Source organism: Tenrec ecaudatus, unplaced genomic scaffold (genome assembly GCF_050624435.1).
Source record: "Tenrec ecaudatus isolate mTenEca1 unplaced genomic scaffold, mTenEca1.hap1 Scaffold_275, whole genome shotgun sequence".
Lineage (NCBI taxonomy): Eukaryota > Metazoa > Chordata > Mammalia > Afrosoricida > Tenrecidae > Tenrec > Tenrec ecaudatus.
The window spans coordinates 208,466-232,942 of NW_027458919.1; positions in this window are offsets into that span (position 1 = coordinate 208,466).

Below are 24,477 nucleotides of genomic sequence, written 5' to 3' on the forward strand. Positions count from 1 at the left end.
GGGCGCCCCAGGACTGGGGTTCCAAAGCCTAAGGGATGGGGCGACCCAGGCCTGGGCCTCCCTAAGACTAAGGACTGTGGCGCCCCAGGACTGGGGCTCCCTAAGACTAAAGTCTGGGGCGCTCCAGGCCTGGGCTCCCTAAGCCTAAGGGCTGGGGCTCCACAGGCCCAGGGGCTCCCAAATCCCAAGGGCTGGGAAGCCCTGGGCCTGGGGCTCCCTAAGTTTAAATGTTGGGGTGCCCCGGGCCTGGGGCTTCCTAAACCTAAGGACTGTGGCGCCAAAAGCCTGGGGCTCCCAAAGGCTAAGAGCTGCGGCGCCCCAGGCACGGGGCTCCCAAAGCCTAAGGGCTGGGGTGCCCCAGGCCTAGGGTTCCCAAAGCCTAAGGCCAGGGGCTCGCTAAGCCTAAGGGCTGGGGCACCCCAGGCCTGGGGAGCCCTAAGCTTAAGGGCTGGGTCGCCCCATGCCTGGGGCCCCCTAAGCCTAAGGGCTAATGCGTCCCAGGTCTGGGTCTCCCTAAGCCTAAGGGCTGGGGCGCCCCAGACCTGAGGTTTCGAAGGCTAAGTGCTGGGGCGTCCCAGGCCTGGGGCTCCCTAAGCCTAAGGGCTGGGGCTCCCCAGGCCAGGTGCTCCCTTAGCTTAAGGGCTGGGGCGCCCCAGGCCGGGGGCTCCATAAGCCTACGGGCTGTGGTGCCCCAGGCCAGGGGCTCCTTAAGCCTAAGGGCTTGGGCGCCCCAGGCGTGGGGCTCCCTAAGCCTAAGGGCTGGGGCGCCCAAGGCCTGGTGCTCCCAAAGCCTAAGGGCTGGAGCGCCCCAGGCCTGTGGCCCCCTAAGCCTAAGCGCTGGGGCGTCCCAGGCATGGGGCTACCAAAGACTAAGGCTGGCGTGCCCCTGGCCTGGGGCTCCCAAAGCCTAAGGCCTGGGTCCCCACAGACCTGGGGCTCCCAAAGCCTAAGGGTTGGGGCACCCCAGGCCTGGGGCTCCAGAATCCTAAGGGCTGGGGCGCAACAGACCAGAGTCTTCCAAAAACTAAGGTATGCGGCGTCCCAGGCCTGGAGCTCCCTAAGACTAAGGGCTGAGCGCCACAGGCTTGGGGCTCCCTAAGCCTAAGGGCTGGGGCGCCCCAGGCTTGGGGCTCCCAAAACCTAAGGCCAGGGGCGCCCCAGGCTTGGGTCTCCCTAAGCCTAAAAGCTGGGGTGACCCAGGCCTAGGGCTCCCAAAGCCTAAGGGTTTGGGAGCCCCGAGCCTGGGGCTCCCTAAGCCTAACGGCTGGGGCAGCCCTGGCCTGGGGCTCCAAAACCTAAGGGCTGGGGAGCCCCGGGCCTGGGGCTCCCTTCGCCTAAGGGATGGGGCGTCCCGGGCCTGGGGCTTCCTAAGCCTAAGGCCTAGTGCGCTCCAAGCCTGGGGCTTCCCAACCTCAGGGTTGGGGAGTCCCAAGCCTGGGGCTCCCTAATCCGAAGGGCTGGGGCGCCCCAGTCAGGGGCTCCTTAGCCTAACGGCTGTGAAGCCCCAGGCCTGAGGCTTCCAAGACCTAATGGCTGGGGCGCCACTGGCCTGGAGCTCCCAAAGCCTAAGTTCTGGGGCCCCCCGGCCTGGGAGTCCCTAAGCCTAAGTGCTGGGGTCCCCTGGCCAGGTGCTCCCTAAGCCTAAGGGCTGTGGCGCCCCAGGACTAGGGTCCCAAATCCTAAGGGCTGGGGCGCCCCAGGCCTGGCGCTCTCAAAGCCTAAAGGCTGGGGCGCCACAGGCCTGGGGCTCCCTAAGACTAAGGGCTGGGGCTCCCCAGGCCAGGTGCTCCCTTAGCTTAAGGGCTGGGGCACCCCAGGCCTGGGGCTCCATAAGCCTAAAGGTTGTGGTGCCCCAGGCCAGGGGCTCCCTAAGCCTAAGGGCTGGGGCGCCCCAGGCGTGGGGCTCCCTAATCCTAAGGGCTGGTGCGCCTCAGACCTGGGGCTCCGACAGCCTAAGGGCTGGAGCGCCCAGGCCTGTGGCCCCATAATCCTAAGCGCTGGGGCGCCCGAGGCATGGGGCTACCAAAGCCTAAGGCTGGCACGCCCCTGGCCTGGGGCTCCCAAAGCCTAAGGCCTGGGGCCCTACAGACCTGGGGCTCCCAAAGCCTAAGGGTTGGGGCGCCCCAGGCCTGGGGCTCCCAAATCCTAAGGGCTGGGGCGCAACATACCTGAGGCTTCCAAAGACTAAGGGCTGCGGCGTCCCAGGCCTAGAGCTCCCTAAGACTAAGGGCTGGTGCGCCGCAGGCCTGGGGCTCCCAAATCCTAAGGGCTGGGGCGCCGCAGGCCTGAGGCTCCCAAAGCCTAAGGTCTGGGCCGCCCCAGGCCTGGGGCTCCTAAAGCCTAAGGGCTGGGGCGCCCCAGGCCTGGGGCTCCCAAATCCAAAAGGCTGGGGCGACACAGGCCAGGTCCTCCCTTATCCTAAGGGTTGCGGCGCCCCAGGACTGGGGCTCCCAAAACCAAAGGGAATGGGGCCTCCTGACCTGCGGCTCCCAAAGCCTAAGGGCTCGGGCGCCCCAGGCCTGAGGCTCAAAATCCTAAGGGCTGGGGAGCCCCGGGGCTGGGGCTGCCTGAGCCTAAGGGCTGGGGCACCCCGGGCCTGGGACTCCCTAAGCCTAAGGACTGGGGCGCCCAAGCATGGGGCTACCAAATCCTACAGGCCGGGGCGCCCGGGCCTGGGACTCCCTAAGCCTAAGGGCTGGGGCGCCCCAGCCTGGGGCTACAAAAGCCTACGGGCTGGGGTGCCCCAGGACTAGGGTTCCAAAGCCTAAGGCCTGGGGCGCCCCAGGCCTAGGCCTCCCTAAGACTAAGGGCTATGGCGCCCCAGGACTGGGGCTCCCAAAACAGAAGGGAAAGGGGCGCCCCAGACCTGGGGCTCAAAAAGCCTAAGGGTTCGGGCGCCCGAGCCCTGGGGCTCCCAAATCCTAAGGGCCTGAGCGCCCCAGGCCTAGGGCTCCCAATTCCTAAGGGCTGGGGAGCCCCTGGCCTAGGGCTCCATAAGCCTAAGGGCTGGGGCGCCCCAGGCCTGGGGCTCCCAAAGCCTAAAGGCTGGGGCTCCCCAGGCCTGGAGCTCGCTAAGCCTAAGGGCTGGGTCGCCCCAGGCATAGGGTTCCCAAGCCTAAGGGCTGGGGCGCCCCAGGCCTGGGGCTCCATAATCCTAAGGTCTGGGGCGCCCCAGGCCTGGGGCACCCAAAGCCTAATGGCTGGGTTTCCCCAGGCATGGGGAACCCCAAACCTAAAGGATGGGGCTCCACTGGCCTGGAGATCGCTAATCCTAAGGGCTGGGCGCTCCAGGCCTGGGGCTCCATAAGCCTAAGGCTTGGGGCACCCCAGGCCTGGGTCTCGCTAAGCCGAAGGGATGGGGTGCCGCAGGCCTGGGGCTCCCAAAGCCTAAGGGCTGGGTCGCCGCAGGCCTGGGGCTCCCAAAGCCTAAGGGATGGGGTGGCCCCGGCTTGGGCCTCCCTAAGCCTAAGGGCTGGGTCTCCCCAGGCCTGGGGCTCCCTTAGCCTAAGGGTTGGGGTGCTCCCGGCTGGGGACTCCCTAAGCCTAAGGGCTGGGGCGTCCCAGGCCAGGGGCTCCCTAAGGCTAAGGGCTGGGGCGCCCAAAGTAGGGGCTCCCTATCCTATGGGCTGGGGCGACACAGGCCTGGGGTTCCCTAAGACTAAGGGCTGGGGCGCCCCAGGCCTTGGGCTCCCTAAGCCTAAGGGCTGGGGCTCCCCATGCCTTCGGCTCCCAAAGCCTAAGGGCTGGGTCGCCACAAGCCTGGTGTTCCAAAGCCTAAGTGCTGGTGCGCCCCAGGCCTGGGGTCCCAAACCTAAGTGCTGGGGCGACACAGGCCAGGTCCTCCCTAAGCCTAAGGGCTGGGGCGCCCCAGGCCTGGGTCTCCCAAAACCTAAGGGAAAGGGGCCCCCAAAACTTCGGCTCCCTAAGCCTAAGAGCTGGGGCGCCCCTGGCCTGGGGCTCCCAAGGCCTAAGGGCTGGGGCACCCCATGCTTGACGCACCCTAAGCCTAAGGGCTGGGACACCCCAGGCGTGGGGCTCCAAAAGCTTAAGTTCCGGGGCGCTCCAGGCCTGGGACTCCCAAAGACTAAGGGCTGGGGCACTCCAGGACTGGGGCTGCCAAAGCCTAAGGGCTGGGGTGTCCCAGGCCTGGGGATCCCTAAGCCTAAGGGCTGGGGCGCCGCAGGCCTGGGGCTCCCAAGACTAAGGGCTGGGTCGCCCCAGGCATGGGGCTCCCAAAGCATAAGTGCTGGGGCGCCCCAGGCATGGGGCTACCAAAACCTAAGTGCTGGGGCGCCCCAGGCCTGGGGTTCCAAAGCCTAAGGGCTGGGGCAACCCAGGCCTAGGGCTCCCTAAGCCTAAGAGCTGGGGCTCCCAATGCCTTCGCCTCCCAAAGCCTAAGGGCTGGGGCGCCACAAGCCTGGTGTTCCAAAGCCTAAGGGCTGGGGTGCCCCAGGCCTGGGGCTCCCAAGAATAAGGGCTGGGGCGCCCCAGGCATGGGGCTACCCAAAACTATGGGCTGGGGAGCCCTAGGCCTGGGGCGCCCTAAGCTTAAGGGCTGGGACGCCCAGGCCTGGGGCCCCCTAAGACTAAGGGCTGATGCGTCCCAGGCCTGGGTCTCCCTAAGCCTAAGGGCTGGGGCGCCCCAGACCTGAGGTTTCGAAGACTAAGTGCTGGGGGGTCCCAGGCCTGGGGCTCCCTAAGCCTAAGAGCTGGGGCGCCTCAGGCGTGGGGCTCCCTAAGCCTAAGAGCAGGGGCGACCCAGGCCTGGGGCTACCTAAGCCTAAGGGCTGGGGCGTCCCAGGCCAGGTGCTCCCTTAGCTTAAAGGCTGGGACGCACCAGGCGTGGGGCTCCCTAAGACTAAGGGCTGGGGCGCCCCAGGCCTGGGGCTCACAAAGCCTAACAGCTGGAGCGCCCCAGGCCTGTGGCCCCCTAAGCCTAAACGCTGGGGCGCCCCAGCCATGGGGCTACCAAAGCCTAAGGCCTGGGGCCCCACAGACCTGGGCTCCCAAAGCCTAAGGGTTGGGGTGCACCAGGCCTGGGGCTCCCAATTCCTAAGGGCTGGCGCGAAACAGACCTGAGGCTTCCAAAGACTAAGGGCTGCGGCGTCCCAGGCCTGGGGCTCCCTAATCCTAAGGGCTGGGGCGCCCCAGGCCTGGGGCTCCAAAAGACTAAGGGCTGGGGCGCTCCAGGCCTGGGGCTGCCAAAGCCTAAGGGCTGGGGCGCTCCAGGCCTGGGGCTGCCAAAGCCTAAGGGCTGGGGTGTCCCATGCCTGGGGCTCCCTATGCCTAAGGGCTGGGGCGCCGCAGGCCTGGGGCTCCCAAGACTAAGGGCTGGGTCGCCCCAGGCATGGGGCTTCCAAAGCATAAGTGCTGGGGCGCCCCAGGCATGGGGCTACCAAAACCTAAGTGCTGGGGTGCCCCAGGCCTGGGGTTCCAAAGCCTAAGGGCTGGGGCAACCCAGGCCTAGGGCTCCCTAAGCCTAAGAGCTGGGGCTCCCATGCCTTCGCCTCCCAAAGCCTAAGGGCTGGGGCGCCACAAGCCTGGTGTTCCAAAGCCTAAGGGCTGCGTTGCCCCAGGCCTGGGGCTCCCAAGAATAAGGGCTGGGGCACCCCAGGCATGGGGCTACCCAAAACTATGGGCTGGGGAGCCCTAGGCCTGGGGCGCCGTAAGCTTAAGGGCTGGGACGCCCAGGCCTGGGGCCCCCTAAGACTAAGGGCTGATGCGTCCCAGGCCTGGGTCTCCCTAAGCCTAAGGGCTGGGGCGCCCCAGACCTGAGGTTTCGAAGACTAAGTGCTGGGGGGTCCTAGGCCTGGGGCTCCCTAAGCCTAAGCGCTGGGGCGCCTCAGGCGTGGGGCTCCCTAAGCCTAAGGGCAGGGGCGCCCCAGGCCTGGGGCTATCTAAGCCTAAGGGCTGGGGCGTCCCAGGCCAGGTGCTCCCTTAGCTTAAAGGCTGGGACGCACCAGGCATGGGGCTCCCTAAGACTAACGGCTGGGGCGCCCCAGGCCAGGGGCTCCCAAAGCCTAACAGCTGAAGCGCCCCAGGCCTGTGGCCCCCTAAGCCTAAGGGCTGGGGCGCCCCAGGCATGGGGCTACCAAAGCCTAAGGCCTGGGGCCCCACAGACCTGGGCTCCCAAAGCCTAAGGGTTGGGGCGCCCCAGGCCTGGGGCTCCCAATTCCTAAGGGCTGGCGCGAAACAGACCTGAGGCTTCCAAAGACTAAGGGCTGCGGCGTCCCAGGCCTGGGGCTCCCTAATCCTAAGGCTGGGGCGCCCCAAGCCTGGGGCTCCATAAGCCTAAGGGGTGGGGCGCCCCAGGCCTGGGGCTCCCAAAGCCTAATGGCTGGGGTTCCCCAGGCCTGGGGCACCCCAAACCTAAAGGATGGGGCTCCACTGGCCTGGAGATCGCTAATCCTAAGGGCTGGGGCGCTCCAGGCCTGGGGCTCCATAAGCCTAAGGGTTGGGGCGCCCCAGGCCTGGGTCTCGCTAAGCCAAAGGGATGGGTTGCCGCAGGCCTGGGGCTCCCAAAGCCTAAGGGCTGGGTCGCCGCAGGCCTGGGACTCCCAAAGCATAAGGAATGGGGTGTCCCCGGCTTGGGCCTCCCTAAGCCTAAGGGCTGGGTCTCCCCAGGCCTGGGGCTCCCAATTCCTAAGGGCTGGAGCGAAACAGACCTGAGGCTTCCAAACACTAAGGGCTGCTGCGTCCCAGGCCTGGGGCTCCCTAATCCTAAGGGCTGGGCGCCACAGGCTTGGGGCTCCCTAAGCCTAAGGGCTGGGGCGCCCTAAGCCTGGGGCTCCCAAAACCTAAGGGCAGGGACGCCCCAGGCCTGGGGCTTCCTAAACCTAAGGGCTTGGGCGTCCCAGGCCAGGTGCTCCCTAAGCCTAAGTGCTGGTGAGCCCCAGGCCTGGGGCTCCCTAAGCCTAAGGGCTGTGGTGCTCCAGGCCTGGGGCTCCCTAAGCCTAAGGGCTGGGGCGCCCCAGGCGTGAGGCTCGCCAAACCTAAGGGCTGGGCCCCCAAGGCCTGGGGCTCCGTAAGTCTAAGGGCTGGGGCGCCCCAGGCTTGTGGCTCCCTCAGCCTAAGGGCTGGGTCGCCCCAGGCAGAAGCTAACAAAGCCTAAGGTCTGGGGTGCCCTAAGCGTAAGGGCTGGCGCGCCCCAGGCCTGGGGCCACCTAAGCCTAAGGGCTGGTACGCCCCAGGCCTGGGGCTCCCAAAGCCTAAGGGCTGGGGCGCCCCAAGCCTGTGGCTCCCTAAGCCTAAGGGCTGGGGCGTCCCAGTCATGGGGCTACCAACGACTAAGGGCTGTGGTGCCCCAGGCCTGGGTCTCCCTAAGCCTAAGGTCTGAGGCGCAACAGACCTGAGGCCTCCAAAGACTAAGGGCTGGGGTGTCCCAGGCCTGGGGCTCCCTAAGCCTAAGGACTGGGGCGCCACAGGCCTGGGGCTCCCTAAGCCTAAGGGCTGGGGAGTCCCACTCCTGGGGCACCCAAAACCTAAGGGCAGGGGCACCCCAGGCCTGCGACTCCCTAAGCCTAAGGCCTTGGGCGTCCCAGGCCAGGTGCTCCCTAAGCCTAAGTGCTGGGGCTTACCAGGCCTGGGGCTCCCTAACCCTAAGGGCTGTGGTGACCCTGGCCTGGTGCTCCCTAAGACTAAGGGCTGGGGCACCCCAGGCCTGGGACTCCCAAAGACTAAGGGCTGGGGCGCCCCAGGCCTGGGGCTGCCAAAGGCTAAGGGCTGGGGAGTCCGAGGCCTGGGGCTCACTAAGCCTAAGGGCTGGGGCGCCCCAGGCCCGGGGCTCCCAAACCTAAGGGCTGATGCGTCCCAGGCCTGGGTCTCCATAGCATAAAGGGTGGGGCGCCCCAGACCTGAGGCTTCCAAAGCCTAAGGGCTGGGGCGTCCCAAGCCTGGGGCTCCCAAAGGCTAAGGGCTAGGGATCCCCAGTCCTGGGGCTCCCAAAGCCTAAGGGCTGGGGCTCCCCAGGCCTGGGGCTCCCTAAACTTAAGGGTTGGAGAACTCCAGCCTGGCGCTCCCAAAACTAAAGGCTGGGGCGCCCCAGGCCTGGGGCTCCCAAAGCCTAAGGGCTGGGGTGCCCCGGGCCTGGGGCTCCCAAAACCTAAGGGCAGGGGCAACCCAGGCCTGGGACTCCATAAGCCTAAGGGCTGGGGCGTCCCACGCCAGGTGCTCCCTAAGCATAAGTGCTGGGGCGCCACAGGCCTGGGGCTCCCTAACCCTAAGGGCTGTGGTGCTCCCTAAGCCTACGTGCTGGGGCGCCCCAGGCCTGGGGCTCCCTAACCCTAATGGCTGTGGTGCCCCAGGCCTGGGGCTCCCAAAGCCTAAGGGCTGGCAAACCCCAGACCTGGGACTCCCAAGACTAAGGGCTGGGTCGCCCCAGGCCTGGGGCTCCCAAACCTAAGGGTTGGGACGCCGCAGGCCTGGGGCTCCCAAGACTAAGGGCTGGGGCGCAACAGACCTGAGGCTTCCAAAGACTAAGGGCTGCGGCGTCCCAGACCTGGGGCTCCCTAAGCCTAAGGGCTGGGCGCCACAGGCTTGGGGCTCCCTAAGCCTAAGGGCTGGGGCGCCCCAGGCCTGGGGCTCCCAAAACCTAATGGCAGGGGCGCCCCAGTCCTGGGGCTCCCTAAGCCTAAGTGCTGGGGAGCCCCAGGCCTGGGGCTCCCTAAGTCTAAGGGCTGTGGTCTCCCAGGCCTGGGGCTCCCTAAGCCTAAGGGCTGGGGCGTCCCAGGCGTGAGGCTCCCTAAGCCTAAGGGCTGGGCGCCCCAGGTCTGGGGCTCCCTAAGCCAAAAGGCTGGGGCGCCCCAGGCTTGTGGCTCCCTAAGCCTAAGGGCTGGGGCGCCCCAGGCATGAAGCTAAAAAGCCTAAGGTCTGGGGCGCCACAGGCCTGGGGCTCCCAAAGACTAAGGGCTTGGGCATCCCAGGCCAGGTGCTCCCTAAGCCTAAGTGCTGGGGAGCCCCAGGCCTGGGGCTCCCTAAGCCTAAGGGCTGTGGTGCCCCTGGCCTGGGGAAACCTAAGCCTAAGGGCTGGGGCGGCCCAGGCATGAGGCTCCCTAAGCCTAAGGGCTGGAGCGCCCCAGGCTTGTGGCTCCCTAAGCCTAAGGGCTGGAGCGCCCCAGGCTTGTGGCTCCCTAAGCCTAAGGGCTGGGGCGCCCCAGGCATGAAGCTAACAAAGCCTAAGGTCTGGGCCCCACAGGCCTGGGGCTCCCAAAGCCTCAGGGATGGGGTACCCCAGGCCTGGGGTGCCCTAAGCTTAAGGGTTGGGGCGCCCCAGGCCAGGGGCCACCTAAGCCCAAGGGCTGGTACGCCCAGGCCTGGGGCTCCCAAAGCTTAATGGCTGGGGCGCCCCAGGCCTGTGGCTCCATAAGCCTAAGGGCTGTGGCGCCCCAGTCATGGGGCTACCAAAGCCTAAGGGCTGTGGTGCCCCAGGCCTGGGGCTCCCAAAGTCTAAGGGCTGGGGCGCACCATTCCTGGGGCACCCAAAGCCTAAAGGCTGGGGCGCCCCAGGCCTGGGGCTCCCAAAGCCTAAGGGCTGGGGCGCCCCAGGCCTGGGGCTCCCTTAGCCTAAGGGCTCGGGCGCCCCATTCCTGGAGCCCCCTAAGCCTAAGGGCTGATGAGTCCCAGGCCTGGGTCTCCCTAAGCCTAAGGTCTGGGGCGCAAAAGACCTGAGGCTTCCAAAGACTAATGGCTGGGGTGTCCCAGGCCTGGGGCTCCCTAAGTCTAAGGGCTGGGGCTCCCTAAGCCTAAGAGCAGGGGCGCCGCGGGCCTGGGGCACCCTAGGCTTAAGGGCTGGGACGCCCCAGGCCTGGGGCCCCCTAAGCCTAAGGGCTGATGCGTCCCAGGCCTGGGTCTCCCTAAGCCTAAAGGCTGGGGCGCCCCACTCCTGAGGTTTCGAAGACTAAGTGCTGGGGCGTCCCAGGCCTGTGGCTCCCTAAGGCTAAGCTGTGGGGCGCCTCAGCTTGGGGCTCCCTAAGCCTAAGGGCAGGGGCGCCCCAGGCCTGGGGCTCCCTAAGCCTAAGGGCTGGGGCGTCCCAGGCCAGGTGCTCCCTTAGCTTAAGGGCTGGGACGCCCCAGGCGTGGGGCTCCCTAAAACTAAGGGCTGGGGCGCCCCAGGTCTGGGGCTCCCAAAGCCTAAGGGCTGGAGCGCCCCAGGCCTGTGGCCCCCTAAGCCTAAGCGCTGGGGCACCCCAGGCTTGGGGCTACCAAAGCCTAAGGCTGTGGCGCCCCTGGACTGGGGCTCCCAAAGCCTAAGTCCTGGGGCCACACAGACCTGGGTCTCCCAAAGCCTAAGGGTTGGGGCGCCCCAGGCCTGGGGTTCCCAAATCCTAAGGGCTGGGGCGCTACAGACCTGAGGCTTCCAAAGACTAAGGGCTGCGGCGTTCCAGGCCTGGGGCTCCCTAAGCCTAAGGACTGGGCGCCACAGGCTTGGGGCTCCCTAAGCTTAAGGGCTGGGGCGCCCCCGGCCTGGGGCTCCCAAAACCTAAGGGCAGGGGCGCCCCAGGCTTGGGGCTCCCTAAGCCTAAGGTCTTGAGCGTCCCAGGCCAGGTGCTCCCTCAGCCTAAATGCTGGTGAGCCCCAGGCGTGAGGCTCCCTAAGCCTAAGGGCTGGCGCCCCAGGTCTGGGGCTCCCTAAGCCAAAGGGCTGGGGCGCCCCAGGCTTGTGGCTCCCTAAGCCTAAGGGCTGGGCGCCCCAGGCATGAAGCTAAAAAGCCTAAGGTCTGGGTCGCCACAGGCCTGGGGCTCCCAAAGCCTAAGGGCTTGGGCGTCCCAGGCCAGGTGCTCCCTAAGCCTAAGTGCTGGGGAGCCCCAGGCCTGGGGCTCCCTAAGCCTAAGGGCTGTGGTGCCCCAGGCCTGGGGCAACCTAAGCCTAAGGGCTGGGGCGGCCCAGGCGTGAGGCTCCCTAAGCCTAAGGGCTGGAGCGCCCCAGGCTTGTGGCTCCCTAAGCCTAAGGGCTGGGGCGCACCATTCCTGGGGCTCCCAAAGCCTAAAGGCTGGGGCGCCCCAGGCCTGGGGCTCCCAAAGCCTAAGCGCTGGTGCACCCCAGGCTTGGGGCTACCAAAGCCTAAGGCTGTGGCGCCCCTGGACTGGGGCTCCCAAAGCCTAAGGCCTGGGGCCCCACAGACCTGGGGCTCCCAAAGCCTAAGGGTTGGGGCACCCCAGGCCTGGGGCTCCCAAATCCTAAGGGCTGGGGTGCAACAGACCTGAGGCTTCCAAAGACTAAGGGCTGCGGCATTCCAGGCCTGGGGCTCCCTAAGCCTAAGGACTGGGCGCCACAGGCTTGGGGCTCCCTAAGCCTAAGGGCTGGGGCGCCCCAGGCCTGGGGCTCCCAAAACCTAAGGGCAGGGGCGCCCCAGGCCTGGGGCTCCCTAAGCCTAAGGTCTTGGGCGTCCCAGGCCAGGTGCTCCCTAAGCTTAAATGCTGGTGAGCCCCAGGCCTGGGGCTCCCTAAGCCTACGGGCTGTGGTGCCCCAGGCCTGGGGCTCCCTAAGCCTAAGGGCTGGGGCGCCCCAGGCTTGTGGCTCCCTAAGCCTAAGAGCTGGGGTGCCCCAGGCATGAAGCTAACAAAGCCTAAGGTCTGGGGCGCCACAGGCCTGGGTCTCCCAAAGCCTCAGGGCTGGGGCACTCCAGGTCTGGGGTGCCCTAAGCTTAAGGGCTGGGGCGCACCATTCCTGCGTTCCCAAAGCCTAAGGGCTGGGGCGCCCCAGGCCTGTGGCGCCCTAAGCCTAAGGGCTGGGGCGCCCCACTCATGGGGCTACCAAAGCCTAAGGGCTGTGGTGCCCCAGGCCTGGGTCTCCCACAGCCTAAGGTCTGGGGCGCACCATTCCTGGGCCTCCCAAAGCCTAAAGGCTGGGCGCCCCAGGCCTGGGGCTCCCAAAGCCTAAGGGCTGGGGCGCCCCAGGCCTGGGGCTCCCTAAGCCTAAGGGCTCGGATCGCCCATTCCTGGGGCCCCCTAAGCCTAAGTGCTGATGAGTCCCAGGCCTGGGTCCCCCTAAGCCTAAGGTCTGGGGCGCAACAGACCTGAGGCTTCCAACGACTAAGAGCTGGGGTGTCCCAGGCCTGGGGCTCCCTAAGCCTAAGGGCTGGGGCACCACAGGCCTGGGGCTCCCAAAGCCTAAGGGCTGGGGCGCCCCAGGCCTGGGGCACCCAAAACCTAAGGGCAGGGGCACCCCAGGCCTGCGACTCCCTAAGCCTAAGGCCTTGGGCGTCCCAGGCCAGGTGCTCCCTAAGCCTAAGTGCTGGGGCTTCCCAGGCCTGGGGCTCCCTAACCCTAAGGGCTGTGGTGCCCCTGGCCTGGTGCTCCTTAAGCCTAAGGGCTTGGGCGCCCCAGGCCTGGGGCTCCCTAAGCCTAAGGGCTTGGGCGTCCCAGGCCAGGTGCTCCCTAAGCCTAAGGGTTGTGGTCTCCCAGGCCTGGGGCTCCCTAAGCCTAAGGGCTGTGGTCTCCCAGGCCTGGGGCTCCCTAAGCCTAAGGGCTGGGGCGCCCCAGCCGTGAGGCTCCCTAAGCCTAAAGGCTGGCGCCCCAGGTCTGGGGCTCCATAAGCCAAAGGGCTGGGGCGCCCCAGGCTTGTGGCTCCCTAAGCCTAAGGGCTGGGGCGCCCCAGGCATGAAGCTAAAAAGCCTAAGGTCTGGGGCGCCACAGGCCTGGGGCTCCCAAAGCCTAAGGGCTTGGGCGTCCCAGGCCAGGTGCTCCCTAAGCCTAAGTGCTGGGGAGCCCCAGGCCTGGGGCTCCCTAAGCCTAAGGGCTGTGGTGCCCCAGGCCTGTGGCAACCTAAGCCTAAGGGCTGGGGCGGCCCAGGCGTGAGGCTCCCTAAGCCTAAGGGCTGGAGCGCCCCAGGCTTGTGGCTCCCTAAGCCTAAGGGCTGGAGCGCCCCAGGCTTGTGGCTCCCTAAGCCTAAGGGCTGGGGCGCCCCAGGCATGAAGCTAACAAAGCCTAAGGTCTGGGCCCCACAGGCCTGGGGCTCCCAAAGCCTCAGCGTTGGGGCACCCCAGGCCTGGGGTGCCCTAAGCTTAAGGGTTGGTGCGCCCCAGGCCTGGGGCCACCTAAGCCTAAGGGCTGGTACGCCCAGGCCTGGGGCTCCCAAAGCTTAATGGCTGGGGCGCCCCAGGCCTGTGGCTCCATAAGCCTAAGGGCTGGGGCGCCCCAGTCATGGGGCTACCAAAGCCTAAGGGCTGTGGTACCCCAGGCCTGAGGCTCCCAAAGTCTAAGGGCTGGGGCGCACCATTCCTGGGGCTCCCAAAGCCTAAAGGCTGGGGCGCCCCAGGCCTGGGGCTCCCAAAGCCTAAGGGCTGGGGCGCCCCAGGCATGGGGCTCCCTTAGCCTAAGGGCTCGGGCACCCCATTCCTGGAGCCCCCTAAGCCTAAGGGCTGATGAGTCCCAGGTCTGGGTCTCCCTAAGCCTAAGGTCTGGGGCGCAAAAGACCTGAGGCTTCCAAAGACTAATGGCTGGGGTGTCCCAGGCCTGGGGCTCCCTAAGACTAATGGCTGGGGCTCCCTAAGCCTAAGAGCAGTGGCGCCGCGGGCCTGGGGCACCCTAGGCTTAAGGGCTGGGACGCCCCAGGCCTGGGGCCCCCTAAGCCTAAGGGCTGATGCGTCCCAGGCCTGGGTCTCCCTAAGCCTAAAGGCTGGGGCGGCCCAGACCTGAGGTTACGAATACTAAGTGCTGGGGCGTCCCAGGCCTGGGGCTCCCTAAGACTAAGCGCTGGGGCGCCCCAGGCGTGGGGCACCCTAAGCCTAAGGGCAGGGGCGTCCCAGGCCTGGGGCTCCCAAAGCTTAAGGGCTGGAGCGCCCCAGGCCTTTGGCCCCCTAAGCCTAAGCGCTGGGGTGCCCCAGGCATGGGGCTACCAAAGCCTAAGGCTGGGGCGCCCCTTGCCTTGGGCTCCCAAAGCCTAAGGCCTGGGTCCCCACAGACCTGGGGCTCCCAAAGCATAAGTGCTGGGGCGCCCCAGGCATGGGGCTACCCAAACCTATGGGTTGGGGAGCCCCAGGCCTGGGGCGCCCTAAGCTTAAGGGCTGGGACGCCCCAGGCCTGGGGCCCCCTAAGCCTAAGGGCTGATGCGTCCCAGGCCTGGGTCTCCCTAAGCCTAAGGGCTGGGGCGCCCCAGACCTGAGGTTTCGAAGATAAGTGCTGGGGCGTCCCAGGCCTGTGGCTCCCTAAGGCTAAGCTCTGGGACGCCTCAGCGTGGGGCTCCCTAAGCCTAAGGGCAGGGGCGCCCCAGGCCTGGGGCTCCCTAAGCCTAAGGGCTGGGGCGTCCCAGGCCAGGTGCTCCCTTAGCTTAAGGGCTGGAACGCCCCAGGCGTGGGTCTCCCTAAAACTAAGGGCTGGGGCGCCCCAGGCCTGGGGCTCCCAAAGCCTAAGGGCTGGAGCGCCCCAGGCCTGTGGACCCCTAAGCCTAAGCGCTGGGGCACCCCAGGCTTGGGGCTACCAAAGCCTAAGGCTGTGGCACCCCTGGAATGGGGCTCCCAAAGCCTAAGGCCTGGGGTCCCACAGACCTGGGGCTCCCAAAGCCTAAGGGTTGGGGCGCCCCAGGCCTGGGGCTCCCAAATCCTAAGGGCTGGGGCGCAACAGACCTGAGGCTTCCAAAGACTAAGGGCTGCGGCGTTCCAGGCCTGGGGCTCCCTAAGCCTAAGGACTGGGCGCCACAGGCTTGGGGCTCCCTAAGACTAAGGGCTGGGGCGCCCCAGGCCTGGGGCTCCCAAAACCTAAGGGCAGGGGCGCCCCAGGCCTTGGGCTCCCTAAGCCTAAGGTCTTGGCCGTCCCAGGCCAGGTGCTCCCTAAGCCTAAATGCTGGTGAGCCCCAGGCCTGGGGCTCCCTAAGCCTACGGGCTGTGGTGCCCCAGGCCTGGGTTTCCCTAAGCCTAAGGGCTGGGGCGCCCCAGGCTTGTGGCTCCCTAAGCCTAAGGGCAGGGGTGCCCCAGGCATGAAGCTAACAAAGCCTAAGGTCTGGGGCGCCACAGGCCTGGGTCTCCAAAAGCCTCAGGGCTGGGGCACTCCAGGTCTGGGGTGCCCTAAGCTTAAGGGCTGGGGCGCACCATTCCTGCGTTCCCAAAGCCTAAGGGCTGGGGCGCCCCAGGCCTGTGGCTCCCTAAGCCTAAGGGCTGGGGCGCCCCAGTCATGGGGCTACCAAAGCCTAAGTGCTGTGGTGCCCCAGGCCTGGGTCTCCCAAAGCCTAAGGTCTGGGGCGCACCATTCCTGGGCCTCCCAAAGCCTAAAGGCTGGTGCGCCCCAGGCCTGGGGCTCCCAAAGCCTAAGGGCTGGGGCGCCCCAGGCCTGGGGCTCCCTAAGCCTAAGGGCTCAGACGCCCATTCCTGGGGCCCCCTAAGCCTAAGGGCTGATGAGTCCCATGCCTGGGTCCCCCTAAGCCTAAGGTCTGGGGCGCAACAGACCTGAGGCTTCCAACGACTAAGGGCTGGGGTGTCCCAGGCCTGGGGCTCCCTAAGCCTAAGGGCTGGTGCACCACAGGCCTGGGGCTCCCAAAGCCTAAGGGCTGGGGCGCCCCAGGCCTGGGGCACCCAAAACCTAAGGGCAGGGGCACCCCAGGCCTGCGACTCCCTAAGCCTAAGGCCTTGGGCGTCCCAGGCCAGGTGCTCCCTAAGCCTAAGTGCTGGGGCTTCCCAGGCCTGGGGCTCCCTAACCCTAAGGGCTGTGGTGCCCCTGGCCTGGTGCTCCCTAAGCCTAAGGGCTGGGGCACCCCAGGCATGGGACTCCCAAAGACTAAGGGCTGGGGCGCCCCAGGCCTGGGGCTCCCAAAGCCTAAGGGCTGGGGAGTCCGAGGCCTGGGGCTCACTAAGCCTAAGGGCTTGGGCGCCCCAGGCCCGGGGATCCCAAACCTAAGGGCTGATGCGTCCCAGGCCTGGGTCTCCATAAGCCTAAAGGGTGGGGCGCCCCAGACCTGAGGCTTCCAAAGACTAAGGGCTGGGGCGTCCCAGGCCTGGGGCTCCCAAAGCCTAAGGGCTGGGGCACCCCAGGCCTGGGGCTTCCTAAATTTAAGGGTTGGAGAACCCCAGCCTGGCGCTCCCAAAACTAAAGGCTGGGGCGCCCCAGGCCTGGGGCTCCCAAAGCCTAAGGGCTGGGGCACCCCGGGCCTGGGACTCCCTAAGCCTAAGGGCTGGGGCGTCCCAGGCCAGGTGCTCCCTAAGCCTAAGTGCTGGGGCGCCCCAGGCCTGGGGCTCCCTAACCCTAAGGGCTTTGGTGCTCCCTAAGCCTACGTGCTGGGGAGCCCCAGGCCTGGGGCTCCCTAACCCTAAGGGCTGTGGTGCCCCAGGCCTGGGGCTCCCTAAGCCTAAGGGCTGGCAAACCCCAGACCTGGGACTCCCAAGACTAAGGGCTGGGGTGCCCCAGGCCTGGGGCTCCGAAACCTAAGGGTTGGGACGCCGCAGGCCTGGGGCTCCCAAGACTAAGGGCTGGGGCGCAACAGACCTGAGGCTTCCAAAGGCTAAGGCTGCGGCGTCACAGACCTGGGGCTCCCTAAGCCTAAGGGCTGGGGCGCCCCAGGCCTGGGGCTCCCAAAACCTAAGGGCAGGTGCGCCCCAGGCCTGGGGCTCCCTAATCCTAAGGGCTGTGGTGCCCCAGGCCTGGGGCTCCCTAAGCCTAAGGGCTGGGGCGCCCCAGGCGTGAGGTTCCCTAAACCTAAGGGCTGGCGCCCCAGGTCTGGGACTGCCAAAGCCAAAGGGCTGATGAGTCCCAGGCCTGGGTCTCCCTAAGCCTAAGGTCTGGGGCGCAAAAGACCTGAGGCTTCCAAAGACTAATGGCTGGGGTGTCCCAGGCCTGGGGCTCCCTAAGTCTAAGGGCTGGGGCTCCCTAAGCCTAAGAGCAGGGGCGTCGCGGGCCTGGGGCACCCTACGCTTAATGGCTGGGACGCCCCAGGCCTTGGGCCCCCTAAGCCTAAGGGCTGATGCGTCCCAGGCCTGGGTCTCCCTAAGCCTAAAGGCTGGGGCGGCCCAGACCTGAGGTTTCGAATACTAAGTGCTGGGGCGTCCCAGGCCTGGGGCTCCTTAAGAGTAAGCGCTGGGGCGCCCCAGGCGTGGGGCACCCTAAGCCTAAGGGCAGGGGCGTCCCAGGCCTGGGGCTCCCAAAGCTTAAGGGCTGGAGCGCCCCAGGCCTTTGGCCCCGCAAGCCTAAGCGCTGGGGTGCCCCAGGCATGGGGCTACCAAAGCCCAAGGCTGGGTACCCACAGACTTGGGGCTCCCAAAGCATAAGGGCTGGGGCGCCCCAGGCAGGGGGCTACCCAAACTGGGGAGCCCCAGGCCTGGGGCGCCCTAAGCTTAAAGGCTGGGACGCCCCAGGCCTGGGGCCCCCTAAGCCTAAGGGCTGATGCGTCCCAGGCCTGGGTCTCCCTAAGCCTAAGGGCTGGGGCTCCCCAGACCTGAGGTTTCGAAGACTAAGTGCTGGGGCGTCCCAGGCCTGTGGCTCCCTAAGCCTAAGCTCTGGGACGCCTCAGCGTGGGGCTCCCTAAGCCTAAGGGCAGGGGCGCCCCAGGCCTGGGGCTCCCTAAGCCTAAGGGCTGTGGCGTCCCAGGCCAGGTGCTCCCTTAGCTTAAGGGCTGGGACGCCCCAGGCGTGGGGCTCCCTAAGACTAAGGGCGGGGGCGCCCCAGGCCTGGGGCTCCCAAAGCCTAAGGGCTGGAGCACCCCAGGCCTGTGGCCCCCTAAGCCTAAGCGCTGGGGCACCCCAGGCATGGGGCTACCAAAGCCCAAGGCTGTGGCACCCCTGGACTGGGGCTCCCAAAGCCTAAGGCCTGGGGCCCCACAGACCTGGGGCTCCCAAAGCCTAAGGGTTGGGACGCCCCAGGCCTGGGGCTCCCAAATCCTAAGGGCTGGGGCACAACAGACCTGAGGCTTCCAAAGACTAAGGGCTGCGGCGTTCCAGGCCTGGGGCTCCCTAAGCCTAAGGACTGGGCGCCACAGGCTTGGGGCTCCCTAAGACTAAGGGCTGGGGCGCCCAAGCCTGGGGCTCCCAAATCTAAGGGCAGGGGCGCCCCAGGCCTGGGGCTCCCTAAGCCTAAGGGCTTGGGCCTCCCAGGCCAAGTGCTCCCTAAGCCTAAGTGTTGGTGAGCCCCAGGCCTGGGGCTCCCTAAGCCTAAGGGCTGTGGTGCCCCAGGCCTGGGGCTCCCTAAGCCTAAGGGCTGGGGCGCCCTAGGCGTGAGGCTCCCTAAGACTAAGGGCTGGGCGCCCCATGCCTGGGGCTCCCTAAGCCTAAGGGCTGGGGAGTCCGAGGCCTGGGGCTCACTAAGCCTAAGGGCTGGGGCGCCCCAGGCCCGGGGCTCCCAAACCTAAGGGCTGATGCGTCCCAGGCCTGGGTCTCCATAAGCCTAAAGGGTGGGGCGCCCCAGACCTGAGGCTTCCAAAGACTAAGGGCTGGGGCGTCCCAGGCCTGGGGCTCCCAAAGCCTAAGGGCTGGGGCTCCCCAGGCCTGGGGCTCCCTAAACTTAAGGGTTGGAGAACCCCAGCCTGGCGCTCCCAAAGCTAAAGGCTGGGGCGCCCCAGGCCTGGGGCTCCCAAAGCCTAAGGGCCGGGGCGCCCCAGGCCTGGGGCTCCCAAAACCTAAGGGCAATGGCAACTCAGGCCTGGGACTCCCTAAGCCTAAAGGCTGGGGCGTCCCAGTCCATGTGCTCCCTAAGCCTAAGTGCTGGGGCGCCCCAGGCCTGGGGCTCCCTAACCCTAAGGACTGTGGTGCTCCGTAAGCCTACGTGATGGGGCGCCCCAGGCCTGGGGCTCCCAAACCCTAAGGGCTGTGGTGCCCAAGGCCTGGGGCTCCCTAAGCCTAAGGGCTGGCAAACCCCAGACCTGGGACTCCCAAGACTAAGGGCTGGGGCGCCTCAGACCTGGGGCTCCCAAACCTAAGGGCTGGGACGCCGCAGGCCTGGGGCTCCCAAGACTAAAAGCTGGGGCGCAACAGACCTGTGGCTTCCAAAGACTAAGGGCTGCGGCGTCCCAGACCTCGGGCTCCCTAAGCCTAAGGGCTGGGCGCCACAGGCTTGGGGCTCCCTAAGCCTAAGGGCTGGGGCGCCCCAGGCCTGGGGCTCCCAAAACCTAATGGCAGGGGCGCCCCAGGCCTGGGGCTCCCTAAGCCTAAGGGCTTGGGCGTCCCAGGCCAGGTGCTCCCTAAGCCTAAGTGCTGGGGAGCCCCAGGCCTGGGGCTCCCTAAGCCTAAGGGCTGTGGTCTCCCAGGCCTGGGGCTCCCTAAGCCTAAGGGCTGGGCGCCCCAGGTCTGGGGCTCCCTAAGCCTAAGAGCTGGGGCGCCCCAGGCTTGTGGCTCCCTAATCCTAAGGGCTGGGGCACCCCAGGCATGAAGCTAACAAAGCCTAAGGTCTGGGACGCCACAGGCCTGGGTCTCCCAAAGCCTAAGGGCTTGGGCGTCCCAGGCCAGGTGCTCCCTAAGCCTAAGTGCTGGGGAGCCCCAGACCTGGGGCTCCCTAAGCCTAAGGGCTGTGGTGCCCCAGGCCTGGGGCAACCTAAGCCTAAGGGCTGGGGCGCCCCAGGCGTGAGGCTCCCTAAGCCTAAGGGCTTGGGCGTCCCAGGCTTGTGGCTCCCTAATCCTAAGGGCTGGGGCACCCCAGGCATGAAGCTAACAAAGCCTAAGGTCTGGGGCGCTACAGGCTTGTGGCTCCCTAATCCTAAGGGCTGGCCACCCCAAGCATGAAGTTAACAAAGCCTAAGGTCTGGGGCGCCACAGGCCTGGGTCTCCCAAAGCCTAAGGGCTTGGGCGTCCCAGGCCAGGTGCTCCCTAAGCCTAAGTGCTGGGGAGCCCCAGGCCAGGGGCTCCCTAAGCCTAAGGCCTGTGGTGCCCCAGGCCTGGGGCAACCAAAGCCTAAGGGCTGGGGCGCCCCAGGCGTGAGGCTCCCTAAGCCTAAAGGCTGGGCGTCCCAGGTCTGGGGCTCCTAAAGCCTAAGGGCTGGGGCGCCCCAGGCTTGTGGCTCCCTAAGCCTAAAGGCTGGGGCGCCCCAGGCATGAAGCTAACAAACCTAAGTTCTGGGGCGCCACAGGCCTGGAGCTACCAAAACCTAAGGGCAGTGGCGCCCCAGGCCTGGAGCTCCCTAAGCCTAAGGGCTTGGGCGTCCCAGGCCAGGTGCTCCCTAAGCCTAAGTGCTGGGGAGCCCCAGGCCTGGGGCTCCCAAATCTTAAGAGCTGTGGTGCCCCAGGCCAGGGGATCCCTAAGCCTAAGGGCTGGGGCGCCCCAGGCCTGAGGCTCCCTAAGCCTAAGGGCTGGGCGCCCCAGACCTGGGGCTCCCTAAGCCTAAGGGCTTGGGCGCCCCAGGCATGGAGCTAACAAAGCCTAAGGGCTGGGGCGCCCCAGTCATGGGGTTACCAAAGCCTAAGGGCTGTGGTGCCCCAGGCCTGGGGCTCCCAAAGCCTATGGCTAGGGCGCACCATTCCTGGGGCTCCCAAAGCCTAAATGCTGGGGCGCCCCAGGCCTGGGGCTCCCTAAGCCTAAGGGTCCAGGCGACCCATTCCTGGGGCCCCCTAAGCCTAAGGGTTGATGAGTCCCAGGCCTGGGTCTCCCTAAGCCTAAGGTCTGGGGCGCAACAGACTTGACGCTTCCAAAGACTAAGGGCTGGGGTGTCCCAGGCCTGGGGCTCCCTAAGCCTGAGGGCTGAGGCCCCACAGGCCTGGGTCTCCCAAAGCCTAAGGGCTGGGGCGCCCCAGGCCTGGGGCTCCCAAAACCAAAGGGCAGGGGCGCCACAGGTCTGGGGCTCCCTAAGCCTAAGGGCTTGGGCGTCCCAGGCCAGGTGCTCCCTAAGCCTAAGTGCTGGTGAGCCCCAGGCCTGGGGCTCCCTAAGCCTAAGGGCTGTGGTGCCCCAGGCCTGGGGCTCCCTAAGCCTAAGGGCTGGGGCACCCCAGGCCGGGACTCCCAAAGACTAAGGGCTGCGGCGCCCCAGGCCTGGGGCTGCCAAAGCCTAAGGGCTGGGGACCCACAGGTCTGGGGCTCCCTAAGCCTAAGGGCTGTGGCGCCCCAGGCCTGAGGCTCCCTATGCCTAAGGGCTGGGGCGCCCCAGGCGTGGGGCTCTCTAAGCCTATGGGCGGGGGCTCCCCAGGCCTGGGACTCCCAAAGCCTAAGGGCAGGGGCGCCCCAGGCCTGGGGCTCCCTAAGCCTATGGGCTGGGGCGACCCACCTGGGGTTCCCAAAGTCTAAGGGCTGTGGCGTGCCAGGCATGGGGCTCCCTAAGGCTAAGGGCTGGGGCGCCCCAGGATTTGGGCTCCCAAAGCCTAAGGGCTGGGGCGCCCCATGCCTGGTGCTCCCTAAGCCTAAGGGCTGGGGCACCCCAGGCATGGGGCTCCCAAAGCCTAAGTGCTGGGGCTCCCCAGGCCTGGGACTCCCAAAGAATAAGCGCTGGGGCGCCCCAGGCCTGGGGCTGCCAAAGCCTAAGGGCTGGGGTGTCCCAGGCCTGGGTCTCCATAAGCCTAAGGGCTGAGGCGCCCCAGACCTGAGGCATCCAAGACTAAGTGCTGGGGCGTCGCAGGCCTGCGGCTCCCTAAGCCTAAGGGCTGGGCCTCCCCAGGCCTGCGGCTCCATAAGCTTAAGGGTTGGAGCACCCCAGCCTTGGGCTCCCTAAGCCTAAGGGATTGTCTGCCACAGGCCTGGGGCTCCCTAAGCCTAGGGCTGGAGCGCCCCAGGCCTGGGGCTCCCAAAGCCTAAGGGCAGGTGAGCCTCGGGCTGGGGCTCCCAAAACCTAAGGGCAGGGGCGCCCCAGGCCTGCGGCTCCCTAAGCCTAAGGGCTGGGGCATCCCAGGCCAGGTGCTCCCTTAGCTTAAGGACTGGGGTGCCCCAGGCCTGGGGCTCCCTAAGCCTAAGGGCTGTGGCGCCCGAGGACAGGGGCTCCTTAAGCCTAAGGGCTGGGGCGCCCCAGGCGTGGGGCTCCCTAAGCCTAAGGGCTGGGCGCTCCAGGCCTGGGGCTCCCAAAGCCTAAGGGCTGGGGCGCCCCAGGCCTGTGGCTCCCTAAGCCTAAGGGGTTGGGCACCCCAGGCATGGGGCTCCCAAAGCCTAAAGCATGGGGCGCCCCAGGCATGGGGCTACCAAAGCCTAAGGGCTGGGGCGCCCCAGGTCTGGGTCTCCTAAACCTAAGGGCTGGGGCGCTCCAGGCCTGCGGCGCCCTAAGCTTAAGGGCGGGGACCCCCCACCTGGGGCCCCCTAAGCCTATGGCTGATGCGTCCCAGGCCTGGTTCTCCCTAAGACTAAGGGCTGGGGCGCCCCAGACCTGAGGCTTCCAAGACTAAGTGCTGAGTCGTCCCAGGCCTGCGGCTCCCTAAGCCTAAGGCTGGGGCTCCCCAGGCCTGGGGCTCCCTAAGCTTAAGGGTTGGAGCACCCCAGCCTGGGGCTCCCTAAGCCTAAGGGATTGGCCGCCAAAGGCCTTGGCTCCCTAAGCCTAGGTCTGGAGCGCCCCAGGCCTAGGGCTCCCAAAGCCTAAGGGCTGGTGAGCCCTGGGCTGGGGCTCCCAAAACCTAAGGGCAGGGGCGCCCCAGGCCTGGGGCTCCCTAAGCCTAAGGGCTGTGGCGACCGAGGCCAGGGGCTCCCTAAGCCTAAGGGCTGGGGCTCCCCAGGCCTGTGGCTCCCTAAAAGTAAGGGCTGTGGCGCCCCAGGCCAGGGGCTCCCTAAGCCTAAGGGCTGGGGCGCCCCAGGCGTGGGGCTCCCTAAGCCTAAAGGCTGGGGCGCCCCAGGCCTCGGGCTCCCAAAGCCTAAGGGCTTGGGTGCCCCAGGCCTGGGGCTCCCTAAGCCTAAGGGCTGGGGCGCCCCATTCCTGGAGCCCCTTAAACCTAAGGGCTGATGCGTCCCAGGCCTGGGGCTCCCTAAGCCTAAGGGCTGGGTCGCCCCAGACCTGAGGCTTCCAAAACTAAGGGCTGGGGCGTCCCAGGCCTGGGGCTCCTTAAGCCTAAGGGCTGGGGCTCCCCAGGCCTGGGGCTTCCTAAGCTTAAGGGTTGGAGCACCCTAGCCTGGGGCTCCCTAAGCCTAAGGGCTGGGGCACCACAGACCTGGGGCTCCCTAAGCCTAGGGCTGGGGCGCGCCTGGCCCGGGGCTCCCAAAGCCTAAGGGCTGGGGAGGCCCGGGCCTGGGGCTCCCAAAACCTAAGGGCAGGGACGCCCCACGCCTGGGGCTCCGTAAGCCTAAGGGCTGGGGCGCCTCAGGCCACGAGCTCCCTAAGCTTAAGGGCTGGGGCGCCCCAGGCCTGGGGCTCCCTAAGAGTAAGGGCTGTGGCGCCCCAGGCCAGGGGCTTCCTAAGCCTAAGGGCTGGGCCGCCCCAGGCGTGGGGCTCCCTAAGCCTAAGAGCTGTGGTGCCCCAGCCCAGGGGCTCCCTAAGCCTAAGGCTGTTCGGCAAACCAAACTGAGCTCAGGGGGAGCTGGTCTGTGGGTTATTTTAGCCAGAAAGTGAGCAGTTTGAACTCACCAGCCACCACTCCAAGGGAGAAAGAGGAGGTTTTCTGCTCCCATGGACTTACAGTCTTCGAAGTGGCAGGGAGCATTTCTATGCCTCCTATGATTAGGATCTCGGAGGGTGAGGGTGGAGTTGGTTCGGACCTGTCTTCAGGCCATTTCCCATAAGGGCTTCCAGCAGTGGCTCTGCCTTCAGGAATGTCTGATGACCTTGAGGGCAGCAAAGTCCTAAACACACTCTGGCAGTGGTTCTCAACTTTCCTAATACAGGTCCTCTTGTTGTGGTGATGCCCCCCTCCCCCAATCATTAAATGATTTTCTTGCTACTTCATCACTGTAATTTTGCTACAGTTATGAATTGGGTGAGCCCTGTGAAAGGGTCATATGACTCCCAAAGGGGTCGCAACCCACAGGTTGAGAACCACTGCACTAAGTGTTCCCCTCCCAGGCAGCCCTACCAGTGTCTGGTGTGCATAGTTCTGTGAGGTGAGAGAAATGGACTTAGTGTCTGCTTCTGGTGACAGTTGATGTGGGTGGGCTTTCTCCCTATGTCAAATCCCTCTCAGGCCATTTGTCACCACAACAGAGGGAGCCATGCACAAAAAAGCAAGAAGAGGATGCACCACAGCAGGACAGCAAGCAGAACAAAGATTGAATAAGCACAATTCACTTCAATCATGAATCGGGTGCCCTTGAGATGTGAGGAAGACCCCAGTCTAGTGACATTAGATCAGGTTTAGGGATTGAGTGAAGGGACCCCTCTTGGCTCCCCACAGTCCCTATTTTGCTTTCCCATTGACCCTGACCCTTGCATTGTGATTGGTCCTTATTCCAGCATGATGGTTGGTTTCATAACCACGGCATATGGGAATGTATTAGTCCATAGGTTATACAGGCACAGCCTCTTGAATGGGTAAGTGAGGAGGCGATTTGGGCTTGCTCATGCCGACCTCTAGTTGTCCTTGACATGACTGGTAGAATGGATCATGTGAAGTGATTTGAGATTGGCGTTGAGATCTGATAGGTCATGCAGACTTCTAGCTGATCCTGGCAGTACCCTATTTTAAGGAAACAGAATGTTTGGCGTTTAAGTCTTATTTGAGCTTAAATTTTGAGCAATA